Below are 18,930 nucleotides of genomic sequence, written 5' to 3'. Positions count from 1 at the left end.
GAACAACAAGCCGCCAATCTGCATGCTCACAGGTACAAAAAAAACACCTTCATACTTACGTTTGTTTGGTGCACTTATATTTCTTCCATCTATCTTACACACACAGAAACAACTTAATAAAAAACACTATTTGTGCCTTCTCAGACCAGTGTTCTTCGATGAAGGCAGCACTAAAAACTATCCTCCCATATACTCTGCATAAGCTGTGTTGGTGGCATATCATGAAGAAGTACAAGGATGACCTCAATGCGGTGTTGAACCACCCACTAATGCCGCCAGAATTTGAACGAGCATCGAAGGACCTCATTCAGAGATACAACTTGCAAGACAACGAAGTGATGAATTCACCGTGGGATGACAGGCACAAGTGGATCTCGGCTTATTATAAGGAAATTTTCTATGCTCGGATGACTTCCACACAGAGAAGCGAGAGCATGAACCGCATACTGAATAAATTTTTTGTTAAAGAGAAGCATGATCTCCATCTGTTTGCTCAGCAGGTGGACAAGTGCATTCAGACCAGGAAGATTGTCGAGCACGCAGAGACAGTAGCAAATGAGGTAAACAAAATGTCAATCAAAAACTGCTAAAGTATGACTACAAAAACAAACAATTTTTTCATTTCTCTAGTTCGTAACAGTGCATTTTTTATCATGCAGTCAGAGGTAAAGACAACAACCAAGTTTGGGTTCGAAGTTCAGCTATCAAAAGTGTATACAAGGGCAGTGTTTGCAGATTTCAAAGAATCACTCTACCGTAGCACTGCATTCAGAGCAGAACGGTGCCCTGAGAACCCGACAAAGTATCTCGTACACCACTACAATAGATCAGATGCATTTGACTAGGCAAGGCACAATTTCCAAGTGGTTGCCGATGAAAGAAAGGTGTCTACGAATGTGAGTGCAAACTCTAGACACACACAGGTGAGACTCCTAGCAAAAAAAATTCTAGTTTCTGATAGTCATGCACGAAAGCTCACTTACTGAACTTTAAAAGTCCATATGCATGAGTAATTCACAAAACCAAATGAAGTTCACTTCTTTAAAAATGAACAAATAACGAAAAAAATATGTGTTTATTAATTTCATGCAGTTCACTTACAAAACAAAAGAAATCATGTGTTTGTCTGCAGGGCTCTTTTGCGTCCATTTGTTATGCATGCTTTCTCATTTGAGAGTACTCAAGATTCCTGAGGTGTACATCATGAAAAGATACACCCATAGTGCAAGATCAAATGCAATGTTTAACATAAGAGACTACGAACAAACAGCACCAGATGGAACCTCGCTTTTTTGCCATCGAAAATTGCTGACAAAAACAACAATGGACCTTGCAAACAGAGCGACAAGGTCCAACGCTGGGTGCCACAGAGTGTTGTCTGGTATGAGGGCACTCATTGAGGAAGTTGATGTGCTCAACGAAGAAGAAGAAGAAGAAGCAAAACTAAAGCAAGCAGAGAAATCCCAGCATGACAATAGTGCCGAGCAAGTAGAAAATACTGAACACAATGGAACTGGTGCTATCAAATAAGAAACAATTCTTCCACCTCCTGTTTCAAACACAAGAGGAAGGAAGAAAGGGGGCGACGCAACCCAGAAAAAGGTTGCATGTAAGGAGAAAAATGATGACAAAAACAGTAAGCCACAGCCTGAGCTGGACAGTGATGGTCACCCACTGGTAATAAGAAGGTGCAAGCCATATAATGAAATCAGCGGCCACAATTCCAGGACATGTACAAAAAGACATGAACAAGAAAAACGAGGACATGGTAATGCACAACCAAACAGAAATTCCAGTCACAACGCTAAGAAATTGACGAAACTGAGACGTTGTAGCATCTGCAAAAGAGGAAGAGACACAATTCAAGAACCTGCCCCAAAAGAACAAGATCAGAAAATGCAGAAGACGAAGAAGATGAAATCAAAGAAGAAGATGGTGAGACAACTGAAGAAGAAATGGCTTATGAAGAAGTAGATGAAGAAGAGGAGGAAGAAGAAGAGAGTGAAGAGGACAAAGAACATGAAGAAACTGAAGACGCAGTGGCTTATGAAGAAACAGATGATGAAGATGAGGAATAGGAAGAAGAGAGTGAAGAGAGTGAAGAGGACAAAGAACATGAAGAAACAATGCCAACAAGACCATCACAAGGGAATGCTGCTGTACAGAAACAACCAAGAATGACACCACTTTCAAAAAACAAGGTAGGAGCACGAAAGGATGTAGTTCACAGCGCTGGAAAATGAAAGCCACCATCAACGGGCATGCGGTGTGGGGACCCCGAATCATAAGTCGTGATCACCGAATGCACGTGTACAGTGATCCCAGAGATCAATGCTCACTGAACACACAGAAGCTGAATAAGAAGAGTCTTACATCCATACATACCGTCTTACACAAATTATGACCATTATGGTCAAGTCTTACATAGATAAAGCCACAGCGGGTGAATACCAAATAATCTTAAGCAGCAGAAATCTTCGTTGATAAGTAGAACCCATGCCATCTGCCTTAACCCTACAGGCATTCTGACTGGGAAGCGTCCTAGTTCGCGTGTTCGTCACCAAAGAACTCTTACTCAAACTCCTACTCTTCCATGCCTGGTCAATTAAATAACCAGTGGCAAGCCAATGAGTACTTTGAATGTACTTGCAAGCAACCGATGATTTGGTTCAAAGTAACAATGCAATTGTACAACAAGTAAGCAGCCTAGCTTCAAGCTAGTTGATATGTCCTATAAACTTGTGAGATATGCATCAATGAACATGGGTAACCTTGAGAATAGGTTACAGATATCAACACAAATAGGGTTTGGATAAATGCCATTTCATTCAACATGTCAAGTCACCACCTTGACACAAATAGTTCTCTTCCACACATGCACAGAGATTATAAAATTTCTGGACATAGTTTAAGTAGCACCTGCCAACTGTCCATGACCGTGGACACGGCTATTCGAATAGTTTGACACTCTGCAGAGGTTGCGCACTTTACTCACAAGATCCGGTAAGCTTTCGTGTCATCCAGGATCCCGCAGTACCTCAAGTACTCGGGGGAAGCACCCGATCATTACCTTTCCCTAGACGACACTAACATAGGTTCCACTCGTTGATACACGGCCCTCGTGTATAAGCAAAAGATCGTGGGACTCTGCCCTTTTCACATTATTACGCATACACGAAGGGACCAACGGTGTGTCCGGTGCCCTGTGAAAACAGTCATGGCTGCGTATCCAAGCACGACCCCATCCCGAGAGTGACCTCAAGTCACCCCCGTCACTAGTAATGTGGGCACCATGCTAGTATCAGCCTAAGTAATCAATAATGCCCCGTCCCATAAAGGGGTAGAGTGGTTTGCGTATGTTTGGTTGGGACGGTAGTCACATATAAATCTAATCCATCATTTTACACCCACCCACCAAAAGTTCTCTTTGGTACACCACTTCTTCCTCAAGTGGTGACCTTAGTTCAACATCTCCCAAGGGCATTAGGGGCACCCGATGGGGTTTTCGAAAGAATGTAACCATGAACAGTTCATGGTACACATGCATCATTATGCATCAACTAGTCTCTTGAAAATGCAATCATGAACAAGGTAAGGTCATTAGTAGGGGTATGCATCGTGGGGTGGTTCACAACAAGTTTTACCACCATCATATTTCATCATCATGCAATCGGATGCAATCGGAAAAAGGGTACCGATGAACAAGAGGGGTGACATGGTCAAAGGGCTGCTTGCCTTGATTGGCTTGTTCTTCGAGGTCTTCAAATCCTTCTCCTCCTTCTTCTTCAGCAACTTCGTCAAATACGGGATCTAAACGCCGCAAGAAAATAATGAGAAAATAAGGCAATAGTAAAACAGAAAAACCAAAGTGCTCAGAAAAATATCAACTCATTTTTGTTAAATACTTGGTTGAACACTAAGAAGGGGAAAATTCCTAGTTTTGGATTTGGAGTAGCAGAATAGGAGAAATGGATTTACAAAGGTATATTTAAATGCTTAAAATCACATTTAAATATTTACAGTGAAGAAAAGGTTGTTGGATTTGAATGAAAGTAGCACCATTAAATAGGTGGGATTTTTACAAGAATTTAGGAACTAGAATTATTTCATTTGGATTAATATTTAGTCGAGAGGAATTTTTGCAAGTCTGACAGAAAAGAAAAAGGGAAGGGGCACTGTGCCTGCTGGGCTAGAACAGCCGCAGGCAGCGGCCCAGCCAGCGACGCGGCCCAGCCGAGCTGACGCACGCACGCGTGCCAGATTTTGAAACCTGACGGGCGAGCCCCAGCTGCCAGTGGGAGAGAGAGGGAGTGAGAGAGAGGTGAGGATGACAGGCGGGGCCCGCCTGCCATCTTTGACCTCGTGACCAGAGGGCCGGCATGCTCACCGATGGTGATGTAGGGCACGGTGGGTCGAGCTGACGGCACGGTTGGACTCAGCGTGGAGTCGCCGTTCGGGTGGTTGTGGTGGACGTCGCCGGAGTTGCCTGGTTCCCGACGACGAGGAAGCACGGCGGAGGTGCATCGGGCGGTGGTTGTTCCGGTCGACTCCGGATGCAAACGAAGGGGAAAAGGAGGGGGAAGGAGTCAGGGGCTCGCTGCGGTTCCAGATCGAGCGAAAGGAGCGGCGGGGGAGGCTGTTACCGCGCAAACACCGGTGACCCGAGGCGGCGGTGCTCGGCTCGATCCTGAGCACAAAGAGGGGGAGGGGAGCTGGGGCTCTGCTCGTGATCGCTAGGAGGCGAGAGAGCTCAAGGGATGGAGTGAACAGGGTCCGGGGTGGCCTTAAAAAGGAGGGGCGCGGTGCACCGTGGATCGTGCGCCGGCGAGCTTCTAGCCATTGCTGGAGGCCAAGGGGGCGCGCATGGGCATGTCTGGGGAGTTTGTGGAGGTGGTCCACGACCAGGGGAAGGAAGAGAGGGAGCAGGAGGGGCCAGAGGCGCCGCGCGTGTGAGTGTGCTCATTGGAGATCTCGGGCGGCCATGGCGCGCGTGTGAGGGAGGCCGTAGGAGGGAGAAGGACGAGGGGGACCAGGGCTTAGCGTGTTGCGGACGCCGAGGTGCATCGTTGGGCGCGCTGGGGAGGCCCGAGGTGGCCGGAGGTGGTTGGCAGGGGGCGTCTGCAGTGCGGGAGCGCACTGTAGCGCGCTCTAGAGCGTGCAAATGGCCGGCATGCCATTTTTGGCAAAGTGGGCTCGGCCAGGCATGTCTGGTTGCTCTTGGGGGAAGTAAAGAAGAGGGGAGGAGCAATGGATGCCCTGGGGATCTAGTAGGAGAGGAGTGGGGTTGAGAGAGAGGGGGAAAAGGGGTTGTCCAGAGGGGTAAATGAGGTGGTTTCACCCCTCAATCATTGAGCTGAGATGCAGCCATTGTTACTGGAGGTAGAGGAGGACTTGTAGGGGCTGTGGTAAAAAGTGGAGGCCATGGAGAAGAGTGGAAGTGGTAAGAATATTGTTTGTAGAAAAATGGCAGAAGGTGTTTGTTGTTGATTTGGGAAAGAAGATGAACTCCTCTTGTCATGAGGCTTGACATGGTAAAATGGAATGAGAAAATAAGAGGTTCCACCAAGATTGAGTTTATTTGGGCAAAGTTGCCAATGCAACTTTTGTAAACCCTAGAAATTAGCAGAAATGAACTTGTGTAGATCTAGTTGAGCAAGTCACTTCTCCTTGATGCACCACTTGGTGTAGTGGCCTCATTTGGTCATGTGAACATGCTCACAAAAGTTGAGAGAAAAATGAGAAAGTTGACAATGTAAAGTTGTTCAAATTTGATTCTGGACAGAGAGGGTTTTGGGGCACTTTAATCAGGTTAACTTGTTCTCCAACTTGTGCCACTTGGCCTAGATGAATAATTAGAACATTTGAGCATGTTCACAAGGTTTGAGAACATTTGGAAATGTTTGGCAATGTAAAGTTGCTCAAACTTCAAAATGGACATAAATGGTTTTGAGGGGATTTGATGATGTTATATTGTTCTCCAAGACATGATACTTGGCAAGATCATCTCATATGTCATACGTGACATGCTAGAATTTCCTTGGAATTTTTAGAGAATATTTCCTTTGTAAATATTTCAAAAGCTTGAAATATCCAGAAAGGGTTTTTGAGGGGTTTGACCAATATTATGAACATGACCATGTGTTGAAACTCTTATATATGGACAATATATGTCCACTGAGTTTCCCTAAATTTTCACAAATATTTTCAAATTATTAAAATAATTTTAACCTATTAAAGACCATTTCTGGCCTAAAGAAAAAGCCTTTAAATAAAATAGGAAAATAACTTTTAAAATTATATTTTTGTGGTTTATGGAAGTCCTATATCTAATAGGTTTAAAATATATTCTTTGAAATATTTTTCATACCCCAAATCAAGTACTTGCAGTGCAAACCTCAATTCAGGGGTTTTTGGAAAACTAATTTTTGAAAATACTTTTTGGCCAAATTATTTTTGTAAGAAAATACTATATTGCTCTATACACATGGCATGATCATTGGGCAGAAGTTTGGGGCAAGGAGATGAAGTATAGAAGGTGGAGTTGTGTTGACTTTAAAGAGCACTTGAAAAACACAGAGAGAAAACCAACTCCAAATAAAAGACAATTGATGCAAAAGTTTTTTGTCAAACCACACTTTATCATGATTTATTAGCTCAAGTGTTGCGGCATGAAAATTAGGGTGTGACAGACCTACCCCCCTTACAAGAATCTCGTCCCCGAGATTCCCAAACTAAGCGCGGAAAGGGATACAGAAACTTGGATCTGGGGTAGTCTTCAAGTCCTCATGTTGCTTCTGCTTCCGTGTAGTGCTCCATTGAGCTTGAAATACTTGATGGTGTGGCTTTGTGTATGACACTCTTCTTGATCCAGGTTGCTAATGGGTAGCTCGCGGTAGGTTAGATTGGGCTAGGGATCGATGGCTCGGTGGTCAATGCCCTCATAGAGATTGGGCAAGTTAGGAAGTTGAAAACACCAGCTGGAAAGCGTTGTGCACATCAGGTAACTCCGGTGGCAACTCCAGCTGGTAACTGTCTTCTCTTTGTCTCGTAGTGATCTCAGAGGGGGGTTGTTAAATCTTGGAGTGATCTCGAAGGGGGCCGATGAATCTTGGTGTGGGTCTCCTTGTCATGGAAATGCTTGGTTCCTTAGAGAGAAGTGGCTTGCAGATACACCTAGTCTTCGACGAGATAGTTCACTTCTTGATGATGGTGGTGGGTGTAGTTCTTCCTCCTTGGCATGGCGGTCTTCAAATGTTCCTTGACTAGCTTAACGGCTCTTCTTCCATCTTCGGGTGGACAAGTAGGTCACCAAATGATGATGACAACTATCTTGTCTAAGCACTCCATGAAGACTTTGTTCACGGGGTACATAAAGTAGGCTGGGGAATTAGTGGTGGTTTTTGTTGAGTGTGGGCCAAGGTATTCTAGATCTAGTGGCAAGGCCCTAAGGTCCTGATCCGACCATGTTGTAGCTTGGTAGGGCGTAAGGGTTTCAAGGATTCTAGTGTGCGAGTGAACATTTATCATCTTATCTTTAAGCACGGTTTCTGAGATGCCAATTGTGCTATCTAGTCCTTTAAACAAATCACATCATATCACTGATAGCATCATTTCGTATAGGTCAACTCCAATCATCACTCATGTGATTCATATCCCCATGACTCTCGAGAGGAGGTCTAACAAAATCATATATGTCTACCATCTCCAAACTCAGGTGTCTGGCTATCCTCATGTAAAAATCCATGGGTAGAACATACAACTGCCAAACTGAATTAAACACGACAATCCAAGGGCTCAGCCTATTCTTCCAAGGTCCAAGATATTGCATCCCTATCCTAAGGAATCACGTCGTATGCCACTCCAAGATCTTGTTTCCTTCCCATCGGTGTCAAAACCGGAGGATCTCGGGTAGGGGGTCCTGAACTGTGCGTCTAGGCGGATGGTAACAGGAGACAAGGGACACGATGTTTTTACCCAGGTTCGGGCCCTCTCGATGGAGGTAAAACCCTACTCCTGCTTGATTAATATTGATGATATGGGTAGTACAAGAGTAGATCTACCACGAGATCAGAGAGGCTAAACCCTAGAAGCTAGCCTATGGTATGATTGTTGTTCGTCCTACGGACTAAAACCCTCCGTTTTATATAGGCACCGAAAAGGGTTAGGGTTACATAGAGTCCGTTACAATGGTAGGAGATCTACATATCCGTATCGCCAAGCTTGCCTTCCATGCCAAGGAAAGTCCCATCCGGACACGGGACGAAGTCTTCAATCTTGTATCTTCATAGTCCAGGAGTCCGGCCAAAGGTGATAGTTCGGCTATCCGGACACCCCCTAATCCGGGACTCCCTCACTTCCTATGAGTCAACTCCAACAGCCCATTAACTTCCATTAACCACTACAAATCCAATGTCTATGGTGTTCCACACGATCTTCTAATGTCCTATAATCCCCAATACTTTAAAGACCTATCTCTACTATAATCAATCCACCAATTCCCATCTTCGGGGTCAAATAACTTCCAACCCCAAGCTTATAGATCCCTAAATCAACTCCGACAATTAATCCAATCTCCTAATTTATGATCCACCGAGAAACATGGTATCGTAATTGAGATCATCAGTATAAATCCAATTTACTCTGAACCATATAGACCTACTCAGCATCTAGACTCCACTAGGTTCACCTATTCAATCCAAATATCATGGTCAGCTATCTTCTATCAATATCTCCTGGCTAAGCCAAATCCTTATACCTTCAAGAATTTCATCGTGCGATCATAATTGTCCAACAAAATCCAATTTACTCCTCGGGTAATGAATGCTATGCTACTCTATTAACGTGATCCCACCAAGTTCATCAACTAACATGAACCTTATAATCCACCAAGAAGTCTCGGATAATCCCTCAAGGTCTCTGATATAAACTCCTCAAGTCATTTGCCCTATTTCAATATCCTCGAATAGGTCTGCCCTATGACATCGTCAGTTCTGGTGCTATCTTGCGATGATAATGTGCTCGTTCACTATATCCACTAGTTCCCTAATGAACTAGTGCAAGGTTATGGAGGCTTAGCTGGTTCTCTTGCAATTTTGTGGGTTAAGCACTTGGTTAGGGATTCGATCTGGGTTATATCTTGAAGTCTCGAAGGGTCTAGGGATGGGTTTCTAATCGTGAGAGGTAACATAACTCTACTGGGCTGCTCTTGGTCGAGGAGGCTGCAGCAAAAATCTCCAGTGCTAGTTGGTCACCGAAGTAGAATCCTTGGTGTACCTTGTCTCACCGGTCTTCAGTTGAGGAGAGAGGGATGAGAGGGAAAAGCATCATAGATGGGGGGAAATGCTTAAAGGTGGGTTCTATAGTGCATGTGCAAACAAACAGGTGCCAAAAAGGCCACACACACACAATTTCATTAAGATAAGATAGGTGATATAGTCGCATACATGATGCCTAAGGCAAAAGTGCAACTTATATCAAAACACAAACAGATAAGAACAAGCAACACTCAACATGGTTTCATTTGAACCATCATATGGACTCGACTGCACATAGGGGGTACACGACTCATCCTACCCTAGGGGTCCTCGGATTCAGTAGTCGTGCTTGCTTCGTCACTTTGAGAGAAAGGTGTTCGGTCTTTAGCTTCTAGGTTCTCCTGGGTGCCAATGGACATGCGACAGTCGGCTGCTTGTTGGGACACATCCTATTAATATGCCCAAGTTCACCACACCCGTGACATGTGACAGAGGAAAATGGTTGCTATTTAGTCTTGGGTATTGTCGTCGGGGACCTGACGATGATCCTCTATGAGGTGGATATGGAAATCCATTCCTATGCCTTTTGTGTGGGGTTTGGTTGCGAGCTTTCTGAAGTTCCTTGATTTGCTGCTCCTGATTAAAAATGTGGGCTTCTAGGGTAGTGGTTTGCTGTTCTTGCTCGACCACCTTCTTCTTCTCGAGGCAGTGGAGGTGCAGAAGTGAAGGGAGATCTTGGCGAGCCTTGAGAAATGCTTCGGTAAGGTGGCGTAGAAGGTAGTCTCCTGCGTTGATGAAACGGATCTGGTACTTGAGGGTTGGATCCTCGTCTTCTGGGGAAATCATCACTTAAGTCAGAGCTCCAAATCCGCTCTTGCCAAGCAGGTAGCAGGTGGCATGTTCTTCTTTCATTTCTGGAAGGAGGTCTCGAAGACGGAGGAGTGCTTCGTATGCCACTTGCTGAATGGCTAGGTCTCTTGTTGGCATAGGTGGTCCAACGAAGAACCACCCCTGAGGTGAGGTCTTGGCAGGCACAAAAACCTTGGCGTAGAACTCCTTCTCGAGCACATCATTTTCTAGTTTGTGCAGGGTGTATATGGGCAGCAACGGATAGTGGCATTGTTGGAGGAAATCTCTTAGGAGTGATGGAAATCCTGTCGTAAGGAGTCTCAAGGGGGCGACGGCCATCTACAAAGGTTGAATGGGAGGGGTCAATAAGGAAAAATATATTTTGGGTAGGGTAAGCTTTATAAAAGAAGAGAAGTTTAGATGGTCTCAAGCTAACTAACGTCCATGCTAACTAAGGCTTCCTACAGTCAGGATGGCTCTGATACCAGCTCTGTGGGGTCCCCGACTCATAAGTCATGATCACCGAATGCACGTGTACAGTGATCCCAGAGATCAATGATCACTGAACACATAGAAGCTGAATAACAAGAGTCTTACATCCATACATACCGTCTTACACAAATTATGACCATTATGGTCAAGTCTTACATATATAAAGCCACAGCGGCTGAACACCAAATAATCTTAAGCAGCAGAAATCTTTGTTGATAAGTAGAACCCATGCCATCTGCCTTAACCCTACAGGCATTCTGACTGGGAAGCGTCCTAGTTCGCGTGTTCGTCACCAAAGAACTCTTCCTCGAACTCCTACTCTTCCATGCCTGGTCAATTAAATAACCAGTGGCAAGCCAATGAGTACTTTGAATGTACTCGCAAGCAACCCATGATTTGGTTCAAAGTAACAATGCAATTGTACAACAAGTAAGCAGCCTAGCTTCAAGCTAGTTGAGATGTCCTATCAACTTGTGAGATATGCATCAATGAACATGGGTAACCTTGAGAACAGGTTACAGATATCAACACAAATAGGGTTTGGATAAATGCCATTTCATTCAACATGTCAAGTCACCACCTTGACACAAATAGTTCTCTTCCACACATGCACAGAGATTGTAAAATTTCTAGACATAGTTTAAGTAGCACCTCCCAACTGTCCATGACCGTGGACACGGCTATTTGAATAGTTTGACACTCTGCAGAGGTTGCGCACTTTACCCACAAGATCTGACAAGCTTTCGTGTCATCCACGATCCTGCAGTACCTCAAGTACTCGGGGGAAGCACCTGATCATTACCTTTCCCTAGACGACACTAACATAGGGTCCACTCGTTGATACACGGCCCTCGTGTATAAGCAAAAGAACGTGGCACTCTGCCCTTTTCACATTATTACGCATACATGAAGGGACCAACAGTGTGTCCGGTGCCCTGTGAAAACAGTCATGGCCGCCTATCCAAGCACGACCCCGTCCCGAGAGTGACACCAAGTCACCCCCGTCACTAGTAATGTGGGCACCATGCTAGTATCAGCCTAAGTAATCAATAATGCCCCGTCGCATAAAGGGGTAGAGTGGTTTGCACATGTTTGGTTGGGACGGTAGTCACAAATAAATCTAATCCATCATTTTACGCACACCCACCAAAAGTTCTCTTTGGTACACCACTTCTTCCTCAAGTGGTGACCTTAGTTCAACATCTCCCAAGGGCATTAGGGGCACCCGATGGGGTTTTCGGAAGAATGTAACCATGAAGAGTTCATGGTACACATGCATCAATATGCATCAACTAGTCTCTTGAGAATGCAATCATGAACAAGGTAAGGTCATGAGTAGGGGTATGCATCGTGGGGTGGTTCACAACAAGTTTTACCACCGTCATATTTCATCATCATGCAATCGGAAAGAGGGTACCGATGAACAAGAGGGGTGACATGGTCAATGGGCTGCTTGCCTTGATTGGCTTGTTCTTCGAGGTCTTCAAATCCTTCTCCTCCTTCTTCTTCAGCAACTTCGTCAAATACGGGATCTAAACATCGCAAGAAAATAATGAGAAAATAAGGCAATAGTAAAACAGAAAAACCAAAGTGCTCAGAAAAATGTCAACTCATTTTTGTTAAATACTAGGGTGAACAGTAAGAAGGGGAAAATCCCTAGTTTTGGATTTGGAGTAGCAGAATAGGAGAAATGGATTTCAAAGGTATATTTAAATGCTTAAAATCACATTTAAATATTTACAGTGAAGAAAAGGTTGTTGGATTTGAATGAAAGTTGCACCATTAAATAGGTGGGATTTTTACAAGAATTTAGGAACTAGAATTATTTCATTTAGATTAATATTTAGTCCACAGGAATTTTTGCAAGTCAGACAGAAGACAAAAAGGGGAAGGGGCACTGTGCCTACTGGGCCAGAACAGCCGCAGTGCAGCGGCCCAGCCAGCGACGTGGCCTAGCCGAGCCGACGCGCGCGTGCGCCAGATTTTTAAACCTGGCGGGAGGGCCCCAGCTACCAGTGGGAGAGAGAGGGGGGGCGAGAGAGAGGTGAGGATGATAGGCGGGGCCTGCCTGTCATCTCTGACCTCGCGACCAGAGGGCCGACATGCTCACCGGCGGTGATGCAGGGCACGGCGGGTCAAGCTGACGGCACGGTTGGACTCAGCGTGGACTCGCCGTTCGGGTGGTGGTGGTGGACGTCGCCGGAGTTGCCTGGTTCGCTGGCGATGAGGAAGCACGGCGGAGGTGCGTCGGGCAGTGGCTGTTTCGGTCGACTCCGGCTGCAAACGAAGGGGAAAAGAGGGGGAAGGAGTTAGGGGCTCGCTGCGGTTTCAGATCGAGCGAAAGGAGTGGCGGGGGAGGCTCTTACCGCGCAAACACCGGTGACCCGAGGCGGCGGCGCTCGGCTCGATCCCGAGCACAGAGAGGGGGAGGCGAGCTGGGGCTCTGCTGGTGATCGCAAGGAGGCGAGAGAGCTCAAGGGATGGAGAGAACGGGGTCCGGGGTGGCCTTAAATAGGAGGGGCGCGGTGCACCGTGGCTCGTGCGCCGGCGAGCTTCTAGCCGTTGCTGGAGGCCATGGGGGCGTGCGTGGGCGTGTCTGGGGCGTTTGTGGAGGTGGTCCACGACCAGGGGAAGGAAGAGAGGGAGTAGGAGGGTCCAGAGGTGCCGCGCATGTGAGTGTGCTCACTCGAGCTCTCGGGCGGCCATGGCGCGCGTGTGAGGGAGGCCGTAGGAGGGAGAAGGAAGAGGGGGGTCCGGTCTTAGCATGATGTGGACGCCGAGGCGCATCGTCGGGCGTGCTGGGGAGGCCCGAGGTGGCCGGAGGTGGTTGGCAGGGGGCGTCTACAGTGCGGGAGCGCACTGTAGCACGCCCCAGAGCACGCAAATGGCCGGCATGCCATTTTTTTGGCAAAGTGGGCTCGGCCAGGCATGTCTGGTTGCTCTAGGGGGGAGTAAAGAAGAGGTGAGGAGCAATGGATGCCCTGGGGATCTAGTAGGAGAGGAGTGGGGTTGAGAGAGAGGGGGAAAAGGGGCTGTCCAGAGGGGTAAATGAGGTGGTTTCACCCTGAATCATTGAGCTGAGATGCATCCATTGTTACTGGAGGCAGAGGAGGACTTGTAGGGGCTGTGGTAAAAAGTGGAGGCCATGGAGAAGAGTGGAAGAGGTAAGAATAGTGTTTTTAGGAAAATGGCAGAAGGTGTTTGTTGTTGATTTGGGAAAGAAGACGAACTCCTCTTGTCATGAGGCTTGACAGGGTAAAATGGAATGAGAAAATAAGAGGTTCCACCTAGATTGAGTTTATTTGGGCAAAGTTGCCAATGCAACTTTTGTAAACCCTAGAAATTAGCAGAAATGAACTTGTGTAGATCTAGTTGAGCAAATAAATTCTCCTTGATGCACCACTTGGTGTAGTGGCCTCATTTGGTCATGTGAACATGCTCACAAAGTTGAGAGCAAAATGAGAAAGTTGACAATGTAAAGTTGTTCAAATTTGATTCTAGACAGAGAGGGTTTTGGGGCACTTTAATCAGGTTAACTTGTTCTCCAACTTGTGCCACTTGGCCTAGATGAATAATTAGAACATTTGAGCATGTTCACAAGGTTTGAGAACATTTGGAAATGTTTGGCAATGTAAAGTTGCTCAAACTTCAAAATGGACATAAATGGTTTTGACGGGATTTGATGATGTTATATTGTTCTCCAAGACATGATACTTGGCAAGATCATCTCATATGTCATACGTGACATGCTAGAATTTCCTTGGAATTTTTAGAGAATATTTCATTTGTAAATATTTCAAACGCTTGAAATATCCAGAAAGGGTTTTTGAGGGGTTTGACCAATATTTTGAACATGACCATGTGTTGAAACTCTTATATATGGACAATATATGTCCACTGAGTTTCCCTAAATTTTCACAAATATTTTTAAAGTATTAAAATAATTTTAACCTATTAAAAACCATTTCTGGCCTAAAGAAAAAACCTTTAAATAAAATAGGAAAATAACTTTTAAAATTATATTTTTGTGGTTTATGGAAGTCCTATATCTAATAGGTTTCAAATATATTATTTGAAATATTTTTCATACCCCAAATCAAGTACTTGCAGTGCAAACCTCAATTCAGGGGTTTTTGGACAAATAATTTTTGAAAATACTTTTTGGCCAAATTATTTTTGTAAGAAAATACTATATTGCTCTATACACATGGCATGATCATTGGGCAGAAGTTTGGGGCAAGGAGATGAAGTATAGAAGGTGGAGTTGTGTTGACTTTAAAGAGCACTTGAAAAACACAGAGAGAAAACCAACTCCAAATAAAAGCCAATTGATGCAAAAGTTTTTTGTCAAACCAGACTTTATCATGATTTATTAGCTCAAGTGTTGTGGCATGAAAATCAGGGTGTGACACGCGGGGAGGAAAGAAGGATGCAGTTCAAAGTGCTGAAAAACAAAAGCGGCCGTCAACCAACACGCGGGGAGCAAAGAAGGATGCAGTTCGGAGCACTATAAAACAAAAGCCGCCATCAACCAGCACGCGGGGAGCAAAGAAGGATGTAGTTCACAACACTGGAAAACGAAAGCAGCCATCAACCATCACATGGGGAGCAAAGAAGGATGCAGTTCACAGCGCTGAAAAACCAAAGCAGCCATCAACCAGCACACGAGGGGCTACAAACACAACGGTGTAGAGACAAGAACCAGCAACACCGCCACGAAATAGAAAAGAAAGTGTGACATTAGACACGCTCCAGTCACCGCGGAGAAGCAGCAGGTTAACAACCAAATAGATGAACTTCAATAAATTAATCATATGCATAGCAGTTTTCTTATCTGTATGACTTATGTACCAGTTTAAATTTTGTGTAAACACAAATTTCCCGCCGACTATGAGTTATTCAACTAAAACATATAAAGAGAAAATGGTGTATAGAGTATACTATATATATAGCAGTCTAGAGTAAAACATTGACACATTTTGACTCAAAAACCATGTAAAAATGCAGTTAGCTCACTGGCAGCACGAAGTTTAGAATAATAATTGAAGCGGTTCAGATCACAAAAGTGCTTATTACAAAACACATCAAAAAGATGAAGCATTCGACACGCAAAAGTACTTATTACAAATGAACCTCATAACCTTAACCAATCACGTCAAACGTGATTCTAACTGTACGATCCTCGAGTTCAAAGAAGTTGAGGACAACAACTTGCTCAGACTTCAGGCCACTATCAATGACAAATTCCTTCCACCCTTTCTGCAGACACAGCCGCCCATCAACGCCTTCATGGTACTTGGCTGGTTTAAGGTGCCATTGCCAAGAACAACTTGGAGAATTTCCTTCTTCTTGAGCCGAGATACCTAACAGCTCGTTGGGGAATTTTCTACAAAGAAATTAAAACTGTTTGGCAACGATACTAACAATACAATTCTCATACTTTGCACAAACCAGTAAAAACCTACACACAGTACATACATGAGCTAGATGAAGTGTACAACAGTCCAAAAAGTAGTACTCTTTAAATGCAATCTAATGTGCAGTACGGAACTTGCAAACAAGCAGTACGATTATAACTATTATGAAGTTCTTGAGACTACCTGCATGTAGTACACATCGTACAAGCGGGGAAAATTGTAGAAACTATTACTGCTCATCTAGTATCTAAGCAATTCACATATTGTAACCATGCAAAATAACAACACAAGCTCCATGCAAACAAGCAAAAAATTAAAAACAAGATATAAGTACAAAGTGCAGTACACTTCAATAAAACAAAATAAGTGCGTTCCTAAAAAACTACAAGTTCAGACTAGTATGGAATTATACAAAAAAATATAGAAAACACAAAGAAAAATATCATATCAAGCGAAAAATACCATATTGTAGTGAGTCTCCACATCTGTTGGCGTAATCTAATGGACAAAAGGACTTGTGCGGCGAAGGCCACGACGAAGCAGGGAGGAATAGAACGCAGAAACATTGATGTGGCCCATATCCAATCCTTCCATCAATATTGTGCCATATGCAAGCTACTCCGCTCGTCCAATTCGGCGTAATACCTTCCCCCCACGACGAGCACGACGGTCCTGCGAGCAAGCTGAGCAATCGCAGTGCGTCGGCACACCACAACCATGGCCGCTGCAGGAGAGATTCACGCAGGGACCTGGAGCCATCGCAACAAAAACCTAGAGAAGGAAAAAATAAAGAGAGGCTGGAGAAAGGAGAGAAGTTGCGGCTAGAGGAGAAATGAACTACAAGGGAAGGGTAGAAGTTAGCCTAAATTTATAGAAGAGGAATGCAAAAAGGTCAAAACTGGAAATTAAAGGGGAGTAAATGAAAATTATGTTACCAATAATAAACAACAATCAATAAAGGCTTATGTTACCAAAGAAATAACAACCAAAAAAGAAGGTGTACTTTGATTGCAATAATTCCCATGAAATAATAATTCTCTAAAAACTTATAATCCACAGACCATTTTATGTGTGCAGTTCTCCAAAGTCTTACCAGGAAGTTCACTATATGTGTGCATGAAGTGCAGTACATGCTCAATATGAAGTACAAGAGAAGAACTTTCGCGCAGTGCACGAAGCAAAAATTACTGCACCTGATGTAGTCCTTAAATGTAAGTAATGCAGTCCGCAGCGTTGGCATAACTAGTCACAACTTTGGCACAATGAAGTGCACATAGAGGCACCAAAGCAATGCACACCCGTACACTAGAATAAAAAGGATAAGTAAGAGGAAAAACAATAAAGAAAAATGCTAACCATGCAGTGCACAAAAATGTAGTGCAAACATGCGTAGTACGGAATGTGTGTACATGCAGTACAGAACCCTGATCAATGTAATGCACGGATGATTTACTAAAGCAGTGCACGCCCCGACATTGAAAAAAAATACTTAAGAGATAAAAATACAAAGAAAAAAATTGACCACCCAGGTGCAACCGGCCCCAGCCAGTCTCGTAGTAGGTCTGCGCCCACAGAAGGCGAGTTGTTCTGAGTCACAATGCATGGGACCGGCCACACATGTGCCCACAGGTCAGAGAGCATAGAGCAGCGAGCGCCGTGTATAAGCGCCCAAATAAGTAACCGGAGGAGTTTGATATGGCGGCCTCAACAGGGCTTATAAACAGGTCGGGCGCGCCTTCCGCGGGTGAGGTGGGACTAAACATTAGGCCGCACACAATGCACCGGAACCAGCCGTGCTCACAGGCTGACATTGGCCCAATGAGTCTTCACTACCCGAACACATGCCCAACAAGGCCCACTAAGAAAAAACAATAAGTTCAAAAATAAAACATCAAAGAAAAATGAGAAACATTTTTTAAATGAATAACAACAACCAAAAAAATGTGTGTGGGCACTGCCAGAAACTAAAGTTTGCTATTAATAAATAAAATGCAAGAAGCCCGAAGTCAACGTACAAATGCAGTCCGTGACATACAGCAATGCAGTTCTCCACATGTGAGTACTAGAGAAGTAAACATGTGAGTACTAACCGACAGCTTCCCAAATTTGTAAGTTTCCAAGTAAATCTTTCCCTTCACAAGCACATCCTCATTGTATAACTTCATCAGGTCCTTGGTCATCACGTATGACGCACGTGGCATCAACGTGTGCATGACTGAAAATTTGCGAAGCTTCAAGCAGTCAAGATAAATAATCAGGGGGACAATGGCACAACCCTCTGCACAATTCTGCTTGCTGCCTTCTGTTCGCCACCTCACCACAGCTGCCTGCAACTCATCAACAACAAGCTGGCAAAAGTCCATCTGAGCCATAGCCGAATAATCCATGTTCTCTACCATTGCAGCAACTCTACCCAAACGAACTGCAGGCCCGGGGTACAACAAATTCTGGTAAAGTATCAGGAAGAACACCTTCACAGCAAGGTCAACGGTCACATGATCATCTTCCTCCACCAACACCTTCAACTTCTCAAGGAAGTCCTTGACACCTATAGTTTTTGAACGGCCAAAGCCAAGCTCATCCTTGAGGGCAGTCAACGAGTCATCATGGCCGCTGGCAGCAGGCATGGGTGTAGTGTGACGTCCAATAGGTAAATCAAAAATGTGATGAACTGCATCATGATTGATTCAAAGAACCCTGCCATTCCCAAAGTCCATTATCATGGTAGCAGGGTCAATCACTCCCATCAGATAGCACATAAGAATGCGCGACACATTTTTCTTTACTGTCAGTTCAAAGACAACACCGAATCCAGCATCCCGAATACGACTACAGTGTGCCTCTTTCAACAGAGAAGCGGCCTTTCAAACAGTGGGAAGCGACAAACGTACGGTCTTGTTAAATCGTTAATCATCTCC

This window comes from Triticum aestivum, chromosome 4B (assembly GCF_018294505.1).
Source record: "Triticum aestivum cultivar Chinese Spring chromosome 4B, IWGSC CS RefSeq v2.1, whole genome shotgun sequence".
NCBI lineage: Eukaryota > Viridiplantae > Streptophyta > Magnoliopsida > Poales > Poaceae > Triticum > Triticum aestivum.
Note: the sequence above shows the minus strand (reverse complement) of the source record.